At 44.1% G+C, this 23,694-nt stretch overlaps 1 protein-coding gene across 6 annotated transcripts in view; it reads right to left on the bottom strand.

Moving 5' to 3' along the window:
- Hivep1 (human immunodeficiency virus type I enhancer binding protein 1) overlaps positions 1–23,694 on the bottom strand; it is a 133,132-nt gene that overhangs the window by 71,443 nt on the left and 37,995 nt on the right. Inside the window, exon 1 of one of the 6 annotated variants that reach the window (XM_030247127.1) lies at positions 10,311–11,019. The exons of the other annotated variants lie outside the window; for them this stretch is intronic. The gene's annotated coding sequence lies outside the window, so the exon portion shown is untranslated. Of the gene's footprint in view, positions 1–10,310; positions 11,020–23,694 lie in introns of those variants that run through there. 6 annotated transcript variants of the gene reach the window in all.

Below are 23,694 nucleotides of genomic sequence, written 5' to 3'. Positions count from 1 at the left end.
CTACTACAGGAGCAGAAGCAACGGTGCTCCTGCGTCTTTGATTAACACTACGTGATGCTGAGTTAGTTTATTCTTGTGAATTTTTATTCAAAGAACACACTAGGGGGACATAGAATTTTAAATAAAGTATTTTTTAAAAAGTCAAATTCTATATCTTTTCAGTGAAAAAAATAACTCCACATAAACAAACGTTGAGAAAAATCCCCATTAAGTTAAAAGCTAAAAGGAGCTGGTTGGGATGGAGAGAAAGGGACACAGAGGGGCAGAGGGGCTTTTTGGCGAGAACAATAACTAAGGTCAATACAGAAGACAGCCGTGGCTGCTCACTACCGTCTGTTTATTAGCTTTTAAAATGTAAAAAGGCAAAGGGGAAAACCCATATGAGATACCATAAATTATATGAGGTTCACAAAGGCTAGAGTGTTTGCCATCTGCTTCTTTCTAAGATGCTCACAACCGGATTCTAAATATAGTCATTGTGTATGTGTGTGTGTGTGTGTGTGTGTGTGTGTGTGTGTGTGTGTCTGTGTGTCTGTGTGTCTGTGTGTGTGTGTGTGTGTTGTTCATGCACACATGTGTAAGCCAGACAGCAGCTTGGGGAGAAAGCCACAGGAGGAATGTCATTCCTCAGGTGCCTCATCCCCCTGCTTTTGTGAGCGGGCCCTTCAGTGCTCTGGAGCTAGGAGCACGCCTCTGCCTCCCAGGCTGAGCTCGGACTGCAATGTGCATCACCACCCCTAGCTTGTATTTTGTTTGTAGTCAGAGGACCAAATTCAAGTCCTTCGTTTCTCAACTATCTCCCCAGCCTTATATTTTGTTTCAACTCAAGAGGTAACTCAGGGCTTCAAACAAAAAGTAACAATGCATTATAAGTAAACCCAAGACAGGACCAGAGTTCTTCTGAGAGCACCCAGGCCCAGGCGGTCCTATCAATATCAAACTTTGCAAATTTTAGTATCACTGAGCTGTTTCATGCTGCTTTCCATGAGTCTGAAATTTTTTACTGACCAATGCTACCCGACAGGAAATGGCAGCTTCTACTTCTAATGCACACTACAAAGAGCAAGTGAGTTACCATGCACGGAGTTCTCCAGAACCCTGAAAGAATCTTCTTTGATATAAGCACTCTCCAGTTTCTTCCCTCTTCCTGCTAGACAAGGCAAAGTGTAAGCACTAACGGCATTTGGCAGTGCAGAGGCTACTGCAGGAGAGTGGAGGAAGTGCAAAGCAGGAGAAGACACAGCATGTGGAAAGCACAAAGCTGTGAGCCCAGGGATGAGGAGAGGCTCCTGGGAACTAAGCAGGCAGGAGCTGTATGATGCAGAAGTCAGGCCAAAGGCTGAGGACCAATGATCCTCACCCTCTCCACCAGCACTCATGCACACACAAGAGCTCTGCAGGCAGGTAGACTGTTCCACTCATGCACGCACACAAGAGCTCTGCCGACAGCTAACCTGCTCCACACTGCACTCAGCACCTTATACGATTCGCACACAGATCTCTCTTAACTACGGTTTTGCTTTCTTTTATCTAGCTTCAGTTACCCAGTATTCAAAGGAATATTCCAGAACTCATTCCTAAGTTCTAAATAACTTTATTACAGAATATAGTTATGATTGTTTTACTTTAGTAATTACAATTTCGAGAGTCCCTAATTTATAATTTAAAACTTCCAATAGTAACTGCATGTATAGGAACCAGCATTGAGTATAGAAGGTTCGAAATTATTTACCTTTTAGGCATCTAATTAGTGTCTTAGGAAGCTGTCCACTATGGACAATAGGGAAAGGAGTTAGGTAGTCAAGTGTAAGCATTTAGAATCAATAGGTTAACTACCAACTGGAAAAATGACTAAAAACAAAATCCCCAAGACCTGTCATGGTAGAAAGTCAAGACTCACACATGGGAAGGCACCCGGCCTGTAAGACAGGAGTATTCCAGAGGAAGATGTCAGAATGAAAACTGATTCAGCTCACAGCCAGACATCTGAATCCCAACTGGGCATTGAGAGCTAGTTTTCTTATTTATTTTAACTGATTCTGGTTTGTACGTTGTCATATTTTGTTGCTACAGATGCTGAAAGCTTTGTTATTTAAAATGTCTATTATATTTGAAATCATATTACATTTCATATTATACAAACTTACATATTTATAAATTATTTGTTGTTTAAGAATTCTTATAAGAAAATTTGAAAATCACCAAGAAACTCAGAAGGTACTGACCAGATGGGCAAGACTCTAACATACATGTATCTGTATACATTCTTATACAGACACTCACTATAGAGAGAATCATTTTGTAAGCAGTCAGAGGATTATGTTTTCCTGGGTATGGATTTTACATTCAGTTTAACCTCAAAACTGCAGGTATTTGAGAAGTGACATTTCTTACTACACATGTGATGTCGGCTTCCTCCTCCCAGTTAATGGTAATGTCCTTTCCAATGGCAAGGGTACTTGCATTCATTACTTTTCTTGTTGCTATGGCAAACACGTGAAGAAAAGCAGCTGACAGGAAAAGGGGCTTATTTTGGCTCCCGGCTCAAGGGTGCACTGTGTCAAGATGAGAGCATGGCAGGAAGCCTGGCAGGAGGAGTGGGAGGTGGCACAGACAAACGCTGGCGCCCAGCTCCCTTTCTCCTTCCTCAGTCCTCAAGCCCAGACCACAGGCTGATGCCACCCACATTTATTGTGGGTAGGGCTGCCTCAATTAACCTCATCTAGCAAATCCCATATACAAGTGCCCATGTTTGTTTCCATGGAGACTCTAAACTCCATCAAGTTAACAATGCTAGCCGTCATAATACTATTATAAATATTGTAAGATATTCTTTTAATTTAGTCAGAATGTCAATCAACATTCCAAAGTCCATTAAGAACTATGTTCATTTACTTTAACAAAACCCAGCTGGCATATTTTCCAGTGATGACCCCCTCCAACCATTGAGAGTCAGAGAGGATGTGAAACACTGAGTGTAGGTGGTGGAAGTGGGAAACCAAGGCTGAAAACAACGAAGTGGGTCAACAGTTTCAGACATCAACTATTGATGTGACTGATGTGTGGGGACCTGCAGTCACTGTGCTAGAGCTCTCTGAGACAAAGCTGAGACCAGTGCTCAGGTGTTCATCCCCACGGGCCTGAGACCTGGGGTCTCTTTTACACAGTGGTCATTTCACTTTACTGCAAAGACACACACCGGACCCAAAGTCCTGAAGGGACAAGGCCAGGCAGTGTTTCTCAGCACTGTCCCTAGCACCACACTGGACACATGGCCCCTGCCATGCCCGACAATCTAGACAGTGGCACCATTCAAACACGGTGACTCGTCACTGTTCTGCATAGTCCATGGGTCCTCCAAGGCAGGAGAGAATTAAAATTTATAACAAGAAGGTGCATGAGCACACACACACACACACACACACACAATTGAAAAAGCTTAAAATTAACTACAGCATTTAAATAGTCCATTGCCATCTCTCAGTGTGACAAATGAGAGGACAGCTGGACTTCCACAGGAGGCACAGAGGAAAGGTCACATGGGTTTCATTGTTTAATGGTGATGACTATAAATAGATTAAATATATTTCTGATCACTAATTTTCTATTATTGCTATAACTTCAAATGCAAACAGTACCAGCTACTAAGTGACAGACATCATGAAAAACAGAAAATTATTTTTAAAGCTTCAAAAACTCAGACGTCTTAACCATGTGTTCTTAATACTACTAGCCAGCCATACACTCAAAGCCAACCATACACTAAAAGCCAGCTCTTCAGTACTGGCCAGCCCTGACAACATTATCACCAAATATGCTTATTAAAATACTTGGTCACATTTTAAGGGAAAAATTTGCTCTGGATCCATTAACATAATCTTTCCAAGCCATTAGCCTAAATAATTAGGTAATAGCTCATATATTTTGTATGTACATGCGTATTGTATGCATATGTATGAGTAAACCCTTGTTTGAGATGAATCCATCGTGCCAACTGATGTCATATGTGCAGTCTGCTGTACTCTCCACTGCATGATGTCATATGTGCAGTCTGCTGTACTCTCCACTGCATGATGTCATATGTGCAGTCTGCTGTACTCTCCACTGCATGATGTCATATGTGCAGTCTGCTGTACTCTCCACTGCATGATGTCATATGTGCAGTCTGCTGTACTCTCCACTGCATGATGTCATATGTGCAGTCTGCTGTACTCTCCACTGCATGATGTCATATGTGCAGTCTGCTGTACTCTCCACTGCTAACCTGACATAACAGCTCATGGAAAAGTATGAGTACTAAAAGTTCTTAGTGCATACAAGCACCTCTAAACAAATATTTATGATAAAATTTGCAGTGCATGGAATTTCAACCTAATGTCCCTAAGCCAAGCAACTCTGAGGATGCATGTGCCTTGAGAGTCATCACAGCTACAAAAAAAAGTCATGAGGCTCATAAAGGACACAGACATACTTGGCCAACTCAATGCCACATGTCACAGGAATTAGAATTGTAACTTCACATGCACAGGCCCATCTCAACTAGCCAAACCCAAAACGGCTTTCCAGCCATTTTTCAGGCGTTCTCACTGGTTTGGAAGTCTAAGTGCATCACAGAAGCCATGTTAAGCAAGTCATGAGGAAAATGCATTAGCAAATGCCCAGTCGTGGGAAGCCATGGAACTGTAATGTCGGAAGGACAGCTACGACGTTATTACTTTGAATAGATGATAAGGTTCACTCTTTCCTAAGTCCCTGAGCTATAAATAACCCAGCAAAACGAAATCAATGTACAGGAACTGCTCTTAAACAGATCGAGGAATGGAGGCAGCACATGCTGTTTCCAACCACAAAGAGTATTTCTTCTTAGGGACTGGAGGCATGACTCAGTGATAAAGCACTCGTGTATCCCAGCACCAGGGTACAGGAAAGGATAAGGATGATGCAAGACCAGGGGAAGGAGGTGGACGACAACAATGAGAGGGAAGGGCGAGGATAATGGGAGGAATTGGGGGAGGCAGAAGAGGAGAGAGGTTAAGAGCCCAGAGGAAGGCTGTGTGGCCTTGATCTTTCTAAAGGAACATACTGTGGCATGGCACAGCACTAACCTGGGAAGTGCCAGGATAACCAGGCACAGTAACTCTCAGTGTTAACCATGCTACACACATGAATGTTCTGTATTCTTCCTGGACACCAGAAGGCTCCCTGTATAACTTGGCAGTTAATTATCTTCCAGGTGCCACATTTAACATCTCTTGCCTCTGAAGCTGTGTTCTGACCTGCCCTGGGTCCACTGTAATCTGAAGCATCAGTCACACCAGCTGTAGGTGTTCTACCACCCAGTGAAGTCCTCAACTCCATGATATTCCAACAAAATACTTGTGAGCCCCAGGCAGAGGTTGCCAGCAGTCTTCCCTCCAGTCCTATAGACTGTTTGACATCCTCTATCCCTGGTCAGGGGGACAACATTATGGAAAACCCCAAGTTTCCTGATTCTACCACCAAAATACCTCTCCAAGTCAGACAACTTCAGTACCCTACTCCACATCACCCTACCAAGTAGACCTTCTCTGAGTCTCTCTGCTATAGTCATGTACTGCCCTGCCCTGTTTTCCACATTGCATTTAGCCACACCAGCCAGTCAAAGCTAGCCTCCTTTCTCTTGCATTGAAAGTTTCATCTTCCCATCTTTATCAATGTCCTCATTCCAAGTGATTGCCCTGTGATGCTATCAATCTGTACTGCTCACATCACCTGTGGCTGATTCAGGAATGAGTTTGTCCCCTAAAGGGCATTCGGCAATGTCTGGAGACATTCCTATTTGTTATAACTGAGGGACAGAGGCTGTAACTAACTAGACTAGGATCTGACTAGAACAGGTCAGTGGCACTGCTCAGTAACCTACCATATACAGGACAGCTTCCAGAAAAGAGACTAGCCAGCTCAAATAACTGACTGCAAACGACAGAAACCCTGTTGAAAACCAATAAATGGATGACAGCAAAAAAGGTTTCAGTGTGACATTACCATACTCTCTTTATTCCTCTTTTGATTTCATTGTTCTTAAATAAAGCAGTAAAAATTAATGGGATTATTCTCTTAAATTTGTATCATTTGAGGACTGGAGAGACGGTTCAGTGGTTAAGAGCACCGACTGCTCTTCTGAAGGTCGTGAGTTCAAATCCCTGCAACCACATGATGGCTCACAACCATCCGTAATGAGATCTGATGCCCTCTTCTGGGGTGTCTGAAGACAGCTACAGTGTACTTACATATAATAAATAAATAAATCTTTTTTAAAAATTATCATTTGAAACAATCCATGCTAGCAACACTTAAGCCTTAGAGGAGGTCGTTAGTTCAACACTAAAGTGCTCACGTGTGTTCACTGCACAGGTCTGAGGAAAGTCAACCATGAAAACTCCTTCCTCACTCAAGAGAGACAAGCACCTTAATAGAATGGCCATCGAAGGAGACAACTTTCCCCACTACAACAATAAGGACTTTCCAGCTGCGAATTCTCATCTACCTTTCTTCATCTCTGACACTGAAATAAACTCCAGATTCCTCATCAGTAAAACAGGAAAAAAAAAATCTACCTCACAACATTGTGTGAGACTCCAAAGTATAAGTACATTTAGAATAGTATGCAGCAAGCAGTTGGGTGCCATCAATGAGGACCTACATAAAAACTCTTATATATAATTTCTCATACTTCTCAATTGAAAAAATTAATTTTATTTCCCTTAATTTCAAAGATGTATCATAAAATTAAGAAAATTAAAATCAACTTCAATATCTGTATATAATAATTTACAAACGCTTAGTTTAGACAGCATATTTTAAAAGCAAGAAAAGGCTTTAAGATGCAGTATTCATGGGAGACTCTTTTATCCCAGCTCTGTCTTATCCTGGAGATGGATACCCTTACCCTTACCACCACCACCACCACCACCACCACCACCACCACCACCACCACCACCACCACACCCCATCAGTTGCAGATTTCCATTCATTCTCATGGCCATGTGGCCATCCTCCTGTTCCTCCCCACACCTGATTCTGAACACTACCCCCCCATTCTCATCCCCATCTCCTCTCCCACCCGTTTACTCTCTCCATCTACTCTTATGACTATTTTATTCCCTTTCTAAGTGAGATCAAGCATCCTCTCTTGGGCCTTCCTTCTTGTTTTGCTTCTTTGGGTCTGTGGAGTGCAGCATGGGCATCCTGTATTTTCTGGCTAATACCCACTTATAAGTGAGTACATACCATGCATGTCCTTTTGAGACTGGGTATCTCAAGAAGATCCATCCACTGGCCTGCAAAATTCATAATGTCTTTGTTTTAATACCTAAACAGTATTTTATTGTGTAGATGTACCACATTTTCTTTATCCACTCCTCAGTCGAGGGGCATCTAGGTTGTTTACAGTTTCTGACTATTATGAATAAAGCTGCTATAAACATAGTTGAGCAAGTGTCCTTGTGGGATGGTGGAGCATCTTCTGGGTATATACCCAGGAGTGGTATAGCTGGCTCTTGAGGTAGAACTATTCCCTGTTCTGAGAAACCACCAAATTGGTTTTCAAAGTGGTTGTACAAGTTTGCACTCCCACCAGCAATGGAGGAGTGTTCCCCTTGCTCCACATCCTCACCAGCATATGCTTTCTCTTGAGTTTTTGATCTTAGCCATTCTGATGGATGTAAAACAGAATCTCAGACTTGTTTTGATTTGCATTTCCCTGATGACTAAGAACTTTGAAATTTTCTTTAAGTGCCTCTTGTACATTTGAGCTTCCTCTGTTGAGAATTTTCTGTTTATCTCTGTACCCCCATTTTCAATTGGGTTATTTGGGTTGTTGGTGTCTAACAGTCAAGAATCTATGGGGGTCCTTAGCTGTTACTCACAGCATGGGGGATATGAAGCCTCAAGAGGCCACTTCCTGTAGTCAGGCAGGAACCCCAATGGAGCAATAGGGACAAAAACCCTCCCACAAAACTTACAACCCCAAATTTATCCTGTCTACAAGAAATGCAGGGATGGGAAATGGAACAGAGACTGAGAGAATGGCCAACCAATAAAAGGCCCAACTTGAGACCCATCCCATGGGCAAGCACCAGTCCCTGACATTATCAATGATAATCTCTTATGCTTGCAGACAGGAATCTAGCATGGCTGTCCTAAGAGGCTCCACCTAGCAGCTGACTCAGAGAGATGCAGAGACCCACAGAAAAGCAGTGGATGGAGCATGGGGACTCTTATGGAAGAATAGGAGGAAGAATTGCGGGCCCTGAAAGGGATAAGAACTCCACAGGAAGCCAACAGAATCAACTAACCTGGACCCTTGAGGCTCTCAGAGACTGAACCACCAACTAAACAACAACATACACAGGCTGGACCTAGGCCTCCCCACACATATGCATCAGATGTGCAGCTAGTTGGGCTGCCTTGTCTCGTCTCAGTGTGAGAGGAAGCACCTAGCCTTGCAGAGACCTGATGTGCCAGGGTAGGGAGTTATAAAGGGGGGCCCCCACCTGCTCTGAGGAGAAGGGGAGGGTGGAATGGGAGAGAAATTGTGGGAGGGGGTGACCAGGTGACCAGGAGGGGGTAGTGAGTGGGATGTAAAGTAAGTAAATTAAAAAAAATAAATAAATATTGTTTTTTAAAGATATAATATTTAGCACAAAAGAAACAGAACTTTCAAAGATGCCAAGGAAGGCTGTCATCTGAAGAAGAATTTTGCATATATAAAGTCTTCAATATTTACTGACAGCTTCTGAGATACTTTACGTTAAAATGATACTTTCCAAGTAAATGATAGAATAAATGTTTCAGTTCTACAAACTTATATTTATTATTGCCCAGACTTCATACAGTCTATCTTTTTGGGTGAGAATGGGCATCAAACCAGAGCCTGGCAGTGCTTGGCAAGTACTCCATTACAAAGTTACTTCTCCAGCTCCTGGGTTTAAGACACAGTATGAAATCAACTGTAACGAAACAACTGGCTGGCTAGCCTTCAGTTCATGGGTCTCCTACTACACCTGACTGAGGCTGTAGGCACGCTCCCCAGCTCTCCTTTTTCCTATCTGTTCTTCCCCCTCCCTTCCTTCCTATTTTTGGCAGAATAAACTATCCTCTTAAACTAAATTGTAATATGTGTTAAGAAGTCAGCTTATTTTCTTACCTGTAACGCTTTCAACTTTTTACTATAAAGCAGAATTAATATTTAGCCCCCATTTAGATTTCTTCAGAAAAGGAAGCCAAATGAACTTCACTTTTGTGATAAACTTAATACATGTGTTCTCTCAAAAAAAAAAAAAATCCAAAAAGTCCTAAATTTACTTAGAAATATTTTCTAAAGTGGTAGTTCAGAGTTTGCATCAAAACCAAAATTTCCAGTCATGGAACTGGAAAGATGATTGAGCAGTTAGGAGCAATGCTGCTCTTACAGAGGCCCACCGCAGTTCCTAACACACACACACATACACACACACACACACACACACACACACACACACACACGATACCCACCATCTCCTTTAAACCCAGCTCCATGAGCTCTGACACCCCTAGCCTCCCTGGACACCTGCAAACCCATGCACACACCTCCACAGACACAGACACATAGACACGGCACCCGAGTAAAATTAAAGTATAATCTTTAAGAAATTACCAATCCACAAGAAAACAGAAACCAAAACTAATGAAGCTTCCTGTCTAGCAGGCTCTTATAGCAAGACAAGGGAAGCAAGCCATAACGAGTACCTACTACAAACTCATAACGGTAATGATTTTCTATTTGATGACAAAGTATTCCCCTAAAAAATATTACTAGCCATGATGCAATTCATCTCGAGATGCAGCACACTCCTCTCCAGAGCACCCTGCGTCTTTGCTTCTTCAGGCTCTGCAGAGAAAGCCATCTTCCCGCTCCACTGTTCACTCTTGCATTAGGGAGCCGCACTGCTCTAACACCCATGTGTTAATATCTCCTGCTACTAACTCATTTCTTTCAGTCGCTGTTCAACCTACCATATTAGATTTTTCTGAGTGTATGTATTATTTATTTGCCTTGCTACAAGATGCTGTTATCTAGATGCAAACAAGCCAGGTGAAGTTCAGTTTCTTAGTATAATCAGGGTTCACATTTGGTTTAACTGTTTAAACTCTTTATCAACTAGAATCGAGTGGAGAGAAATCACATGAAAGGGTGGGAACACACAACAACACAGGCTTCTCCATTCACATAGCGAACCTCAGGCAGTTGCACACACGTCACACCCAGGGTATGTACACAGTCACGTTACCAGCCGTGGCAGGTCAGCCATCCTCATTATCTGTGTGCTGGCACACCTGAGCTCCCAGCCCCTTCAGTCACTCTGAGAAGCAGCTCTGTGGCTCACTGGCTGGCAGGCTGCAGTCCTGGGAGTCCTCCCCCACTACCTCTCCATGGCAACCGCAGCCACAGAGAAGCCAGTCCACCTCTTACGCAAATGAAAGGAGGCCACAGATGTCAGCAGTCATAACAGCCTTCCCTCCAGACTTAATTTCCTTCTTAAAGTAACAGCTACGCATTCCTTGGTCTCTGTTTTCGAACACCTTTCTGAACTTTGGAAAATCAGAATTAAAAATGAATTTGTCTGACCTTTTACATAAGCTGATAGAAGATCCAGAGATGACTGTGTTCCACTGAGTCCTGACTCCCAATTCCGTCTCTCTGCAAGACCCTATGTATATCTGGTTTCCTAGATAAGAGTCCTTTAAGATTTAGCTAGGCTGCAATTTGGCTCTAGAGAAGGAAACAATAGATGGACCTTGACCATCCGTTAGAATGATCCCAAGCCAACCGTATCCAATATATACTGCCTCCTTTGGAGGCTGGCATTTAGAAAAGTCAAGTTATTTGTAATTGCTCTTTGAACAACTAGTCCATTATCTAGTAAGAATCACATAGAGATCTCAAATAATCAAAAACCCCTTTAACACTTTGTATTTAAACTGTTTAAGTTCATGTCTTGGATATGTATTTAAAGACATAACACTGGTGTCTACTTTGTATGGCTACAGAAGAATCACAGTGGCAGGGTTCCCAAATACACATCACATTAATAACTGATGAGCAGCTAGGGGGCACATTGGAATATGTTTTGATCTACATATTACAACAAAAAATATAAATTTCTGTACATTGTTATTAAATATCTGGTCGTATCAAAGTAAGGATTGTAATTGAAAAAGCATGAGGCAAACTTAAATAGTGGTTTTAATAACCTCTAAAAAGATATTTTAAGGAGAGCACAAGTTGGAACACATCCATGTAAATCAATAACAGAATAGTTCGTTTACACACACATGCATGCACATAAGTTATAAAAATAAAATAAAACCAAAATTGTCATTTACTTATTCCATAAGCATTTATGAAGTCCTATCAATGTGCTGGGCACTGTGACACCTGGGGACAGGTAGGAGGGTCACTCGGGGCCATGAAGATGCATCTCAAGTAGCCAAGGCCAGCCTGGCCTACTAACCCTCAGCAGGATACCAGGACAATCAGACCAGAGCAGAATCAAGAGACAAAAGCAACATGTGAGCAACCCTGGAACCAGACCAGGCTGCAGGGAAACAAAGGGAAGGAAGCGGGTGTTTCTAAGGTTCACGGTCCAAGCAGAGCATCTGAGAGAAGTGAAGGAGACTGGTGTAGCATGATGAAAGGAGCCAGACTCTCACCCTGAGTCTAGAGCAGGCACACCTTAGTTCAGATAACACAGTAACATACTCGGATCAAATTACTTAAATTACTGACTACTCTGTTTCCAATACCCCAGCTCCTACCGCATGCCCCCAAATGCTGAGGCTGAGAGCCAGAACATATTACACACAGCTGCCAGCTGCATACAGTGAGCTGTGTAGTACACACATAGCACAAGCATACCGGAAGCTCTTCCCTGTCAGCCACGCAACGACCGCAGTGTGGCCTGTCATTCACTATCGCAGCAGCGGCCACCTCATGGAGCTGAAGGGAACTGCCCAGCATGCCCAGCCTGTTGTGCACACAGACTGTCCAACTCCTACCCAAGGGCTCGATTTCCAGAACTTAATCCTCAGAAACAAGGTACTCGTTCAGATACTGTCTTCCATGCTAGATTATAAGGGCAAGGACTAGATCTTATTCACTTTTATAACTCTACCATGAGAAATGGCAAAAAATATTAACTGAATGTCTTACAGCCTTCCTTTCAACTACAAGATCAATAATTCTAGAATTTTATTTGTGTGTCAAGTTCAAAAGAGACAGGCAACTCAGGGGTGGCCTGCTGTGGGACTGACACCATCATATATGCTTTGCAAACGTGCTCTGGAGTTTTTCCGTTTTTCTAAGCACACGACTGACTGAGTGAATGCTATTTAAAGAAAACTACATTTTCAGTATTCCCACGAAATATTGTATTCATATGCTAACATAGATAAGCTACACATATTTCCCAAGTCTCTGGCAGTATAGCACTGGCCTATGCCATCAGGCTAGAGCCCTAACATTACTGCAGCTACATTACTGAATCTATGCATATGACCCTTGAAGGTACAAAGGCAAAGTTTGAACCAGATGGGAATTGTCCGATTTCCAGATTTCTCCCAGCTCACACATGGGAAAGAGAAGGGACAACTCACCACGCTGACTTCAGGGACTTAGAAGCTTTCGATTCCATATTTACCACATTTTCCTACTGATTACTGAGAAGCATCCCGAGGAAAGAGTTACTCCTCCCACTCCTCCTCCCTGCCCCAGATTAACATTTCTATCCGTCATTCTCATCAACTCAGAAGGAGCTGTCTTACCAAATACTCAGCAGAGGAGCACCCTGAACAACCTGCTACCAATCAGACTATCCAGGGCAGGAAGCCCACCTCCGACAGCTAAGCAGCAGACTAGCTGTTCTGGGACCTGCTTCCTGCAAGCCTTGGATGACAGAAAGAGAAGAAAAGTTGAGATAACCTCCCGTTCTTTCACGTTGGATTGTGAAACACACAGATGAGCAACACACCCATCTCCTAGAGCACAGACGACGTGGTAGAGGACAAGAGGGAAGCTTGTTTGTTAAAGACAGGAGAACTGCCAAGCAGTTCAAGCATGAAGTTCTCTCTTTAGCAATAAATCCTTGTCCTCCAAGGGACAGTAACTCCGCTAGTTTGGGAGACATATCAACAATAAAATTACATAAAATTAATATTTTAAAACTATGAATGTTTTATTATAAAAACAACTACATTCATAGACTTAAAATATATATAGTGGTGAAAATATCACTTGCATCTAAGGATGGCTTGACGTTAGATAAATATATACCCACAATATATACTCACTGCACAGACAGAGCAAAGCAAGACAATGGTAAGAAATCCCAACTTGCTCCATGTAAAACACCTAGTAGGTCGGGGCAAATAGTAGGTCAGCACAAATCATTTCCAGAACTACAGAAAGAATATGCCCAGAATATCAGCTGTGCCCACTGTGTAACTGTGGACTACTGTGGGCCATCCCATTAAAGTCGTGTTTGTACATTACTAGGCACTGAGTGTCCCAGATCCAGAAATCAAAGTTATCAAAATATTAATCCCTTATAATAACTGTTTTTTAGAGCAGTCTCAGATTGACAGCAAAATTTGTTTAGAAAGTAGAGTTGTTATACACCCCCATACCACAAGCACTTCCCCCCACTGTCAGAATCTAGACATCAGCCCCACAGTGGATCATCTGCCACTCAAAGAGCCTAAACTGAGTGTCACCATCACCACACCCAGAACCCCTGATGTGATCCGTGGACTGCACTTCAGCAGCATTGGTGCCCACCGTACAGAACAGCTTCCCCTCTCTAACATCCTCTGTGCGCTGCCATGTCTCTCTCCTTCTCCACAGCCTGCCGGGTTACTGTCTCCATAGGTTACCAGTTCCTAAGTGCCACACAGCTGGATTCACACACTATGAAGCCATTTCACCCTGGCTTACTCCACTCAGTCACATGCAGTCAACCTTCAATTTGTCTCCCTTGCAAATAAGAACACATTTTATTTTGATCAAATTCCTACTTCACTGTCACCCCTCCATGTCCCATGTTCCTCCCTTCCTCCCTTCACATCCTCTTTAAAAAGTATGTGTGTGAGTGTGTTGAGTGTGTGTGTGTGTGTGTGTGTGTGTGTGTGTATGTGTGTGTACACACCCATCCTTGCTTTTGTACATAATAAAATATGGAGTCAAATTGTCTGCAGGCACATGGACCATCTACCCATACTGTAGCAGGGGTAACATCTTCCTGAAACTGCTCCAAGTTTAATCTAACCTCCCAGAACTACTGCCCAGTCTTCTTAACCCACATGAGACTTCAGCAGTCGGGTGTGTAACAAAAGGTGCCAGTGACAAGGCTCCCTCTGCACAACTGCTCCACAGCGCCCGACCAGGGGGCACTACCCCATCCGTTCCCTCTCCGTGCCAGCTGATGAACAGTAGTGTCTCAGAGGATGCTTGTCTTTTTCTGGGCTTTATGAGCTTGATACATTGACTTCAGCCATGTTTCTAATTTTGGCTAACTTGTTTTGTAAGCACAGAAAAGCCTTGTAATTATTGCAGTAAAATCTCTTTCCTCAAATCTAGGATGCTGACAGAAACAACTCAATTTATACTCTTGAGATTTAATAGCTTTGACAAAAAGTAAGTCCAGTCCAGAAACCAAATATTCAAGCCAAAGAATTAGAGATTGTTTGTCCTGCATACTACATATTTAATTTGTTTTTCACTTTATGTGTATGGGTGCTTTGGCTGTATACAAGTCTTTGCGCCCTGTGAATGTAGTACCTGTGGAGACCAGAAGAGGGCATCAGATTCCATAGGTCTGAAATTACAGATGGCTGTGAGCCACCATGTGGATGCTGGGAATAGAACCCAGGTCCTCCAGAAGAGCAGTCAGTGCTCTTAACCTCTGAGCCATCTCTCCAGCCCTACTCATTACATGTTTTTAGACAGACAGGCAGGCAAGCAGGCAGGCAGGCAGGCAGGCAGGCAGACAGACAGACAGACAGACAGACAGACAGACAGATTGAAAGAATAAAATTTCATGCTGTGTCTTCTGATTTGTGGCAACTCCTCAGGTAACAACACTCAGACTTCTACTTTAATTAGAACAATAATCCCAGCACTTCTAAGGCTAAGCTAGAAGGACAGTGAGGTTGAGACCTACTTGGTTATATAAAGAGACAATGTTATTTGTAAATAAGTAAATGAATAAACAATAGATTTTACTAGCAAAGAATTTTAGGGTGTCTGTGTGTCTGTGTGTCTGTGTGTGTGTGTGTGTGTGTGTGTGTCTGTGTGTGTCTGTGTACATTGTATGCCTGTCCATGTGGAGGCCAGAGACAATGCTTTCTCCTCAATAGCTCTTTGTCGTATCTTCTGAGGCAAGGTCTTTCACTGAACCAGTAGCTCCCACCGCTTAGGCCAATGGGCCAATGAGCTCCAAGGATCGGCTTGACTGCCTGCCTACCATTCCTAGCTCTTCTGCCTGGGCACTAGGGTCTCGTGCCTGACTGACAGGTACTTTACCAACTCAGCCACTTCTCTAGCATAAAAACCAAGGGTTCTAGTTGTAGTTCTTTCTTTTCCAATTTATTAAATATATATCCCATACTATACTGTAACTTTGGTTATCAATGTTCATTGTAAATATGATTTTATAATGATATATATAATTATCAAATATCACACCCTCCTAGGTGGCAGCAGCACTGCAGAAATTCACATCCCGCCCTACATAGTATCCCCAGCAGAGAGACCAGATCATGAAAACGTGAATTAAGCATGAAGACGGAGGCCAATAAGAGTGGTGTTCAACTGGAGATGCAGCCAGCACTACCTCACCTGCTGATAGTGCAGAGAGCCTCGCTTCTACCCACAGCTCTGCCAAGGCAAAATAAACACAGTCCTAAATCTAGTATTTAAGATGGTAATTTTTCCTTGAAGTTATTGCAAGACAGATATTATTAAAAGCAACAACAAAAACGTCTGCCAGCCCCAAATGCTCAAATTCTAATGAAGAAGAAAAGAAAAGTGATTTTTTTTTTAATAAAAAAAATGCACCTCAGTAAATCATGTATGTTAACTATAAAAGGAGGGGAAATAGCAAAGGTTCCACAGTGTCAATCAGATACAATGAAATCACCTAGCTACAGCCAGTTACTATGGTCATGTGACAGCACCATGTGGCCACTGTAGTAGCACTGGAAACAGCAGTCATCAGGAACAGTGTGGGAAACCAGAAAAGTGTGCCATACCACACCATGTCAGCTGTGCTGCACACTTTACACATTTACACACATATGTACATATTTATACAAATATGTGTAAATGTTTATGTATAGATGCACATGTAGCTTCATATATATATATACACATATACATATATACATGAACTATTATGAATGACCGATTCTTGTGAGTATATGACCTTCCAATTCTTCTTCAATGAATATAGATGAACACAGTGTCATTTCTTCTGCCATGAAGGGAGCAAGGGACATCATACTGTTCTTCCTAAAGCACAAACCCTCGGATCAAGCTAGTTTTTAGGGGCTCCTCAGGCAAATGACTGAACCAAGTATAACACTATAGAACACTTCAGACTGCCACCAACATTGACAGATAAGTAAATGAATGCCAAACAGGCACTTTTTATGCACTGCTGAGAGCTGAGAGCTATGAGAACACAAAAGTCATTAGCTTTCAAGTGCAGTTCTCTCTCCTTGGACAGGAAAAGGCAAGATGACCCATTTTCCTGGTACTAACCATTGGGGGCTCACATTTCTGCGTGAGGTTAATGAAAATGTACGCCCCTTAAATGTTACTGTTCTAGTGAGAAGCTTGATCAGAGAAAAAAATAATGTTGCCCTTAAATAGCCAACAAGTAGTGTGCTGGTATCAAGATGCTCACCCCCTGCATCTGTGCTGAGGCTGAAAGCCACGGGCCAGCACAGCGGCTTCTCTCCTACACTCCCATGCCTTCCTCATCGCAGGGGAGTTGATAGGGCCGCAAAAGGAAAGTCGTTGTTCTTCTCTCTCCATACATACACACATAACCTTCAGCTGCAGCACCCTGCTGCCTCCCTGGCTGTAGTCAAGGCAAGGTTCTCCCTTTTCTAAGCCCCTGAGAGCCTCTTCACTGTGAGCCAGTGCCTAGTGAGGGAGGGCTTGGGACTCCTCTGCTGGTCTCTCCACAGGAGACAGGCAGGCACTGTATGCTCTGTCAGCACGCAGCATGGCGAACTCACTGAACTTGGTGCTTCCCCTTCCCATGGGCCTCTTCTCCTCACTGTTCACCTCTGTCTACTGCTGCTGCTGCTCTGACCTTCCACAAACCTTACAACAGGAAACACAACTTTCCAGTGAACCAGAAACTGTCAGTAAGAATACAATTTTTTTTAAGACTCAGTACAATTTGACTAGACAGAGCACCAAACAGTCCTGTCCACACACCACAGTAGAGATCAGTAACAAGCCATGCCCCTTGTCTCTCACACTCCGTTCTGAAACACCAAGGGAAATAGGTCACTGCAGAGACTGCCTCCCTTGCCACCTCTGAGGACATGTGGACTAAAGCAGCTGCACGGAAAGTCTCCTGGTCTGCGGGGCGGGTGCTGGAGTCGGGTGGGCGGGCTCAGTGGTTGAGAGCACAGAACACTTGCAGAAGACCTGAGGTTGGTTCCTAGCACTCATGTCAGGAGGCTCACCGTCATCTGTAAATCCAGTTCGAGGGCATCTGACGGCTCTTACCCACTTGGGCATCTGCACACCTATACACATATCCACAAACCGGCATGTAAATACACATGTAGTTTAAAATGAAATCCTTAAAGCTGCAAAATATAAAGGCATTTAATCCAGCTACAGGAAATGCAGTTTTTCTAATAATGAAAACCACAATTTTTTTCAAAGATGTGGTAACGAGATCTTTACTTCACCCCTCGAGGTCAAGTTCTAAGCCCAGGTCTTAGGGCAACACTCCCAGCCACTTCAACACCAATGGCACATCACAGCACTGGCTACATCACAGCACTGGCTACATCACAGCACTGGCTACATCACAGCACTGGCTACATCACAGCACCGGCTACATCACAGCACCGGCTACATCACAGCACCGGCTACATCACAGCACCGGCTACATCACAGCACCGGCTACATCACAGCACCGGCTACATCACAGCACCGGCTGCATCACAGCACCGGCTGCATCACAGCACCGGCTGCATCACAGCACCGGCTGCATCACAGCACCGGCTGCATCACAGCACCGGCTGCATCACAGCACCGGCTGCATCACAGCACCGGCTGCATCACAGCACCGGCTGCATCACAGCACCGGCTGCATCACAGCACCGGCTGCATCACAGCACCGGCTGCATCACAGCACCGGCTGCATCACAGCACCGGCTGCATCACAGCACCGGCTGCATCACAGCACCGGCTGCATCACAGCACCGGCTGCATCACAGCACCGGCTGCATCACAGCACCGGCTGCATCACAGCACCGGCTGCATCACAGCACCGGCTGCATCACAGCACCGGCTGCATCACAGCACCGGCTGCATCACAGCACCGGCTGCATCACAGCACCGGCTGCATCACAGCACCGGCTGCATCACAGCACCGGCTGCATCACAGCACCGGCTGCATCACAGCACCGGCTGCATCACAGCACCGGCTGCATCACAGCACCGGCTGCATCACAGCACCGGCTGCATCACAGCACCGGCTGCATCACAGCACCGGCTGCATCACAGCACCGGCTGCATCACAGCACCGGCTGCATCACAGCACCGGCTACATCACAGCACTGGCTACATCACAGCACTGGGGCCTAGAGGGCCACCAAGTGACCCACCGGGGAGGAATCCCTTGTGTTGAGCTAAAGAACAAGAGGAGGGAGCAAGCTGAGACGACATAATACAGTGAGTGTGACAAGGACGATCTGAGGCTCATTTCTGGTTCTTGACAAAGAAAGACATCTTAGGTTCATCTCAAAAGGCAGTTCTGATGTCTGAGACCATGGATGGACTACAGGAGACACACAATTAGTATTAGCACCTGCCACCACCTTCAGAAATGCTAACTTTTTAAAACTCATCAAATAGCCAGGCGTGGTGGCACACACCTTTAATTCCAGCACTTGGGAGGCAGAGGCAGGCGGATTTCTGAGTTCGAGGCCAGCCTGGTTCCAGGACAGCCAGGGCTATACAGAGAAACCCTGTCTCAAAAAAAAAAAAAAAAAAAGCCTCATCAAATAATGCCCTGTGCACAGACATCAGATAACTGTACTTACTTCATATACAATGGGCATTTTATAAAAAGATCTCATATTTTATAGATTAGAACCTTCAACGGTGGCAATGCATGTGCTACAAAAGCCATCTGAAGCCCTTTCAGAGACTTCCTGCGCTTCTTAGGCACGTCTTCAGTAATCAATATAAACTAGGTGAGTTTACTCTGTCATGGATAAGCCTCGCTCCTGTTCCACCTGAACGACATTGGTTTTTAATCCCAAGCTAGGCACAAACCAGCGCCAGGAGTTTCCAAACTCTGTTCTCAGCCTAGAGGCCTGCCTGCGATAGACGGACCAAATGCTGAGCTCTCTCTGGGTAACCCACTCTCTTTTGGAAAGTCCCCACACAGGGCTTGAACTCATTGTGAAACAGAGGCTGCCTTTCTCCTATCAGTCAGGGCCAGCTTATAGGAAAGGACGGTTGCAGGAAGCCGCAGGGAGGGGCTCTCTCCTAGGACTGCTGCAGAGCAGCTGCGGCGAGTGTGATGGGGGGCTGGGGTGGGGGCCACTGCTAACCAAGAGTTTACAAACGTTAAACTCTAACAACAAAGGCTTCCATCTCTTAGCAATCGTAGTGATATCCAATCATGTTCCACCCTTTCCCATAGTTCTGCTCTGCCTGAGAGAAACAGTGGCTCGAGTGTGCACCCTAGCACATAAGTGCAATTGGATAGGTTTTCTCCTCATGGAATATAAAACACAGAGAGAGAGAGAGAGAGACAGAGAGAGAGAGAGAGAGAGAGAGAGAGAGAGAGAGAGAGAGAGAGACACAGAGAGATACCATACACTGCAGTTACATTTTACCTATAAACATAGCCTATATGTTTGTATATACATATATATGCATACACAAAGAAAATACAAAATTAAAAATAAGCCAGATGTGGACTTACACAGGTGAGGCAGGCAGGTCACAAGTGTCAGTCAGTCCCAGGATAGTCTAGACTACATAGTGAAGCCTGTCTTAAATGTTAGTACTTAATTTACTTCTAAAAAGCAGCATAAGCCATAAATTTTAAGTGGATACTTATTGGTGGGGAGAAACCCAATATAAAAGCTAGTTTCCTTAGCAGTATTTTTCTTTCTAGATTCTACTCCAGAAATATCTTAAAGAATTATAAAATAAAAATATTTAATTATTTCTAAAAAAAAAAAAACCTGAAAATTGTATTAAGTTGTGACATAAACACACAGATGAACAAGTAAGGGCCAAATATTCAAATATATTACTGAATGAGTCAGCCCATCCCTCCAGGCCTCACGAGGAACAAACTGTTCTTCAGAGCAAATGGAAATCCGAGAGTAAGACCAGAAGTTATGGGGTGGGGGACAGGTGAAGAGCAAGAACCGAATAAGCCCAGAAACAAAGGCAACCAGTGCCAGGCTTTACCTGCCAGCCCCACAGACAGCTTTAATCTTTCTAGTGCCCACAAGTGGCAGACGGCAATGCTCTCCTCATTCACACGTGAGGGTAGCAATTCTTAACACTGTAGCACACTGACAGGGTAGGCAGAGCTGGAATTTGAAGTCTCACCATGGTTTTCTCCTGCTAGGGTGCTGGATGAAGTAACCCTGAGCTTGGGGTAGGTAGTGTGGTCTGGTGGAACACAGATGGCTCCAAGCCTCCTGGCCCAGCCTACCGCACAGCAGGGAACAAGTTCAGCAGCATCGAGGGCCAAGCACGCTTCTGCTGAAAACTTCCTGGCTTTCTACCCTCAGTCAGTGCTATAAACCAGATCAAATTCCAACTCCATAAGTGACATCTAAAGAAAGCAAAATGTCCCAAAAGAAGCATTCCAAAGAAGCCAGGGCTCCCTAAGGTAAATCCATTAATCTTACATTGCCACATTCTCCTAAGATGCCTACAGGTCAACACCATACTCAGTAGTGCCTATGTCACTGAATATCCTGCAGCTCAAATACACGCTATGACTCTAACTAGGCTGGGAGAATAAACTGTGCCCCTTCCACACATAGACCTTCATCACAGATGCTCTGTTCCTCTGGATACCTAGGGCTGGTTAGACTCTGCAGTCTAAAGCCCCTCATCACACTGAACACTTTCTATATTTTACATTACTAACACAGGATAAACTGTACTGAGCAGCTGGAATGCTCACTACACAATCAACATTACATGCACACACACATGCATGCATGCTCACAAACACACACATGCATACATGTACACAACACACACGCGCACACATGCACACACATGCACAAGGAACAGCATCGCTAATGAGCTGGCTAAAGATCTCACAAGGCAAGTGAATGTCACTCCTCAAACACAGAGGACTACTTTTCCTAAATAATGTTAAAAGAAAAATACCTGGTTGCAGTCCCTAAAGCTATTCAGATGAACCGGAACAATACTCTTTTTTTTTTTAAGTTTAGTTTTATTTGGTTTAGTGAGACAGAGACTTACTACATAGCCCAGGCTCCCCTTAAACTTGTCTCAGACTGCCAAATAATGGCATTACAGGCAGTCTTACCTACAATGTGTGGCTTACCATATCCAGCCTACACAGACATATTTAAAAAGCAAACATTGCAACTTAGAACTTAATCGAATTTCCAAATAGGCACCATTAGCAACAGGTTGTCTTTGCATGTATATAAATATCCTAGGAATCACAAGAACATCCTGATAACAATAAAAAAAAAAAAAGTAAGCTCTGATGGAAGCTGCTGGCATGTGAGGGACTGCAGAGCCCATGGGTTTGGAGACAACTGGACTACTGAAGAGGTAAGCATCTGCTCTCCATCCTAAATGAGCCTTTGATGCCCAGGAGGCACGGGCCTTTATTCAAGCAGTTTTCTTTCTTTATCTAAAATGCAGCTCAGGAGACCTCTGGAACATGCTGTATTCATGAACAGCACCAAGAGACCCTGTCACCATCAGCCTCAAACCCGGTAAGGCCTATTTGTTCTACCATAAAGTCCCCAGGACCTTTCGAAGGAGGTTCAAGAATTGAACAAAATGGAGATGCCTAACTAAAGGAAAGCTTAAAGATGTCTAAGGGCAAAAATGTCAGAGCGGTTATTTTAAACTGTGGAGCAGCAGCCCAACTGCTATATACATCAGTGAGTCAAGCACACGGGTCACGTAACAACTCGGGTCTCCAGGCTGGCTCAGTAGTAGGTGCTGCTTCCTTGTAAAAGGAAGAGGCCGCTGCTCTAGATGGACATTTGCCAGGAGCACCACACCACACTGATGTTCTTTCCAGACTGGTAGAGAAGCTCTTCTGGACTGCTAAGAACCAAGGATGCAGAGGACATTCCCATCTGGCCATCTGCAGCAACCCAGGCCTTGGCAATGGGGCCTCCAGCACTTCAAGGTATAAACAAAGGGAAGCACCCTTCCCTCAGCCACCACACCCAATGAAGGTGGCCTAAGTGAGTGCCATGAGGTGCGTGTGTCACAAGCCATGCTCCTGAGTAAGCACTGTGGCCATGGAAGCTGGAACAAGTTGACAGGCTACCAAGGGCCACTCTGACCTCCCAGCACGCTAAGGACTGCCAGGTAGCAGCACCTGAGACACACCCAGCATGGAGTTTGTCATAAAGTTAAGCATTCAGCTACATCAGTTTCTTCCATGTACTCAAGGATGCCTTCCAAAGCCACCATTGCACCTGCTGGGAAAGCACGTAACCTCTGATTGCTCTGCCACAACCTGGCAACGTATCTGTGTGCTGGCCTGCAGCTGTAAGGGCTACACTTCAGCACCTAGACTAAAAAAATTGTATTACCTACACCTTGTAGGCCTCCCAAACGATGTCATCTTACTGATTTATAAAGTATGGCCAAGGTCTACATGTTGTGTCCCCAGCTTGCTCAGTGCAGCAGAAACAAGTGTAGGCTCTGGAGACCCAACAGCAAGAACACTACTCTTCCAGTGTTCTGTCAGCCACTGACTGAGGCCTAAAGCTTCCAACACCTACCTTACAGTAGGGACCAACACGCCACAGGATGCGGACAGAAGGCTTAAATGGGAGGGGAGGATGAGCCTCCAGAATAATTGAGATCTCTGAAATGCTCCCTCTGGTAACTGCTAGGGAGGGATGCTACATAAAAGATGCACAATATCCAGCCAAAAGTCATATTTCTTCATAAAAAGAAACTTTAAGGACAAAAAAAAAATCCAAAACAACAACAACAACAACAAAAAAAAAAAACAAATTACATGCTCAGTTTCAAATAGATAAATGTGGAAGGCAACGACCAGCATTTGGAAATACGAACACACTTTTACTAGGCATGTTGGCACCAGCACAATTGTGGTAGAGAGCATTTTAACAGGCATAAAGTGTTGAAGTTAT

This window comes from Mus musculus, chromosome 13, assembly GCF_000001635.26.
Source record: "Mus musculus strain C57BL/6J chromosome 13, GRCm38.p6 C57BL/6J".
In the NCBI taxonomy this organism is placed as follows: domain Eukaryota; kingdom Metazoa; phylum Chordata; class Mammalia; order Rodentia; family Muridae; genus Mus; species Mus musculus.
Note: the sequence above shows the minus strand (reverse complement) of the source record. Positions and strands in the feature narration are given on the sequence as shown.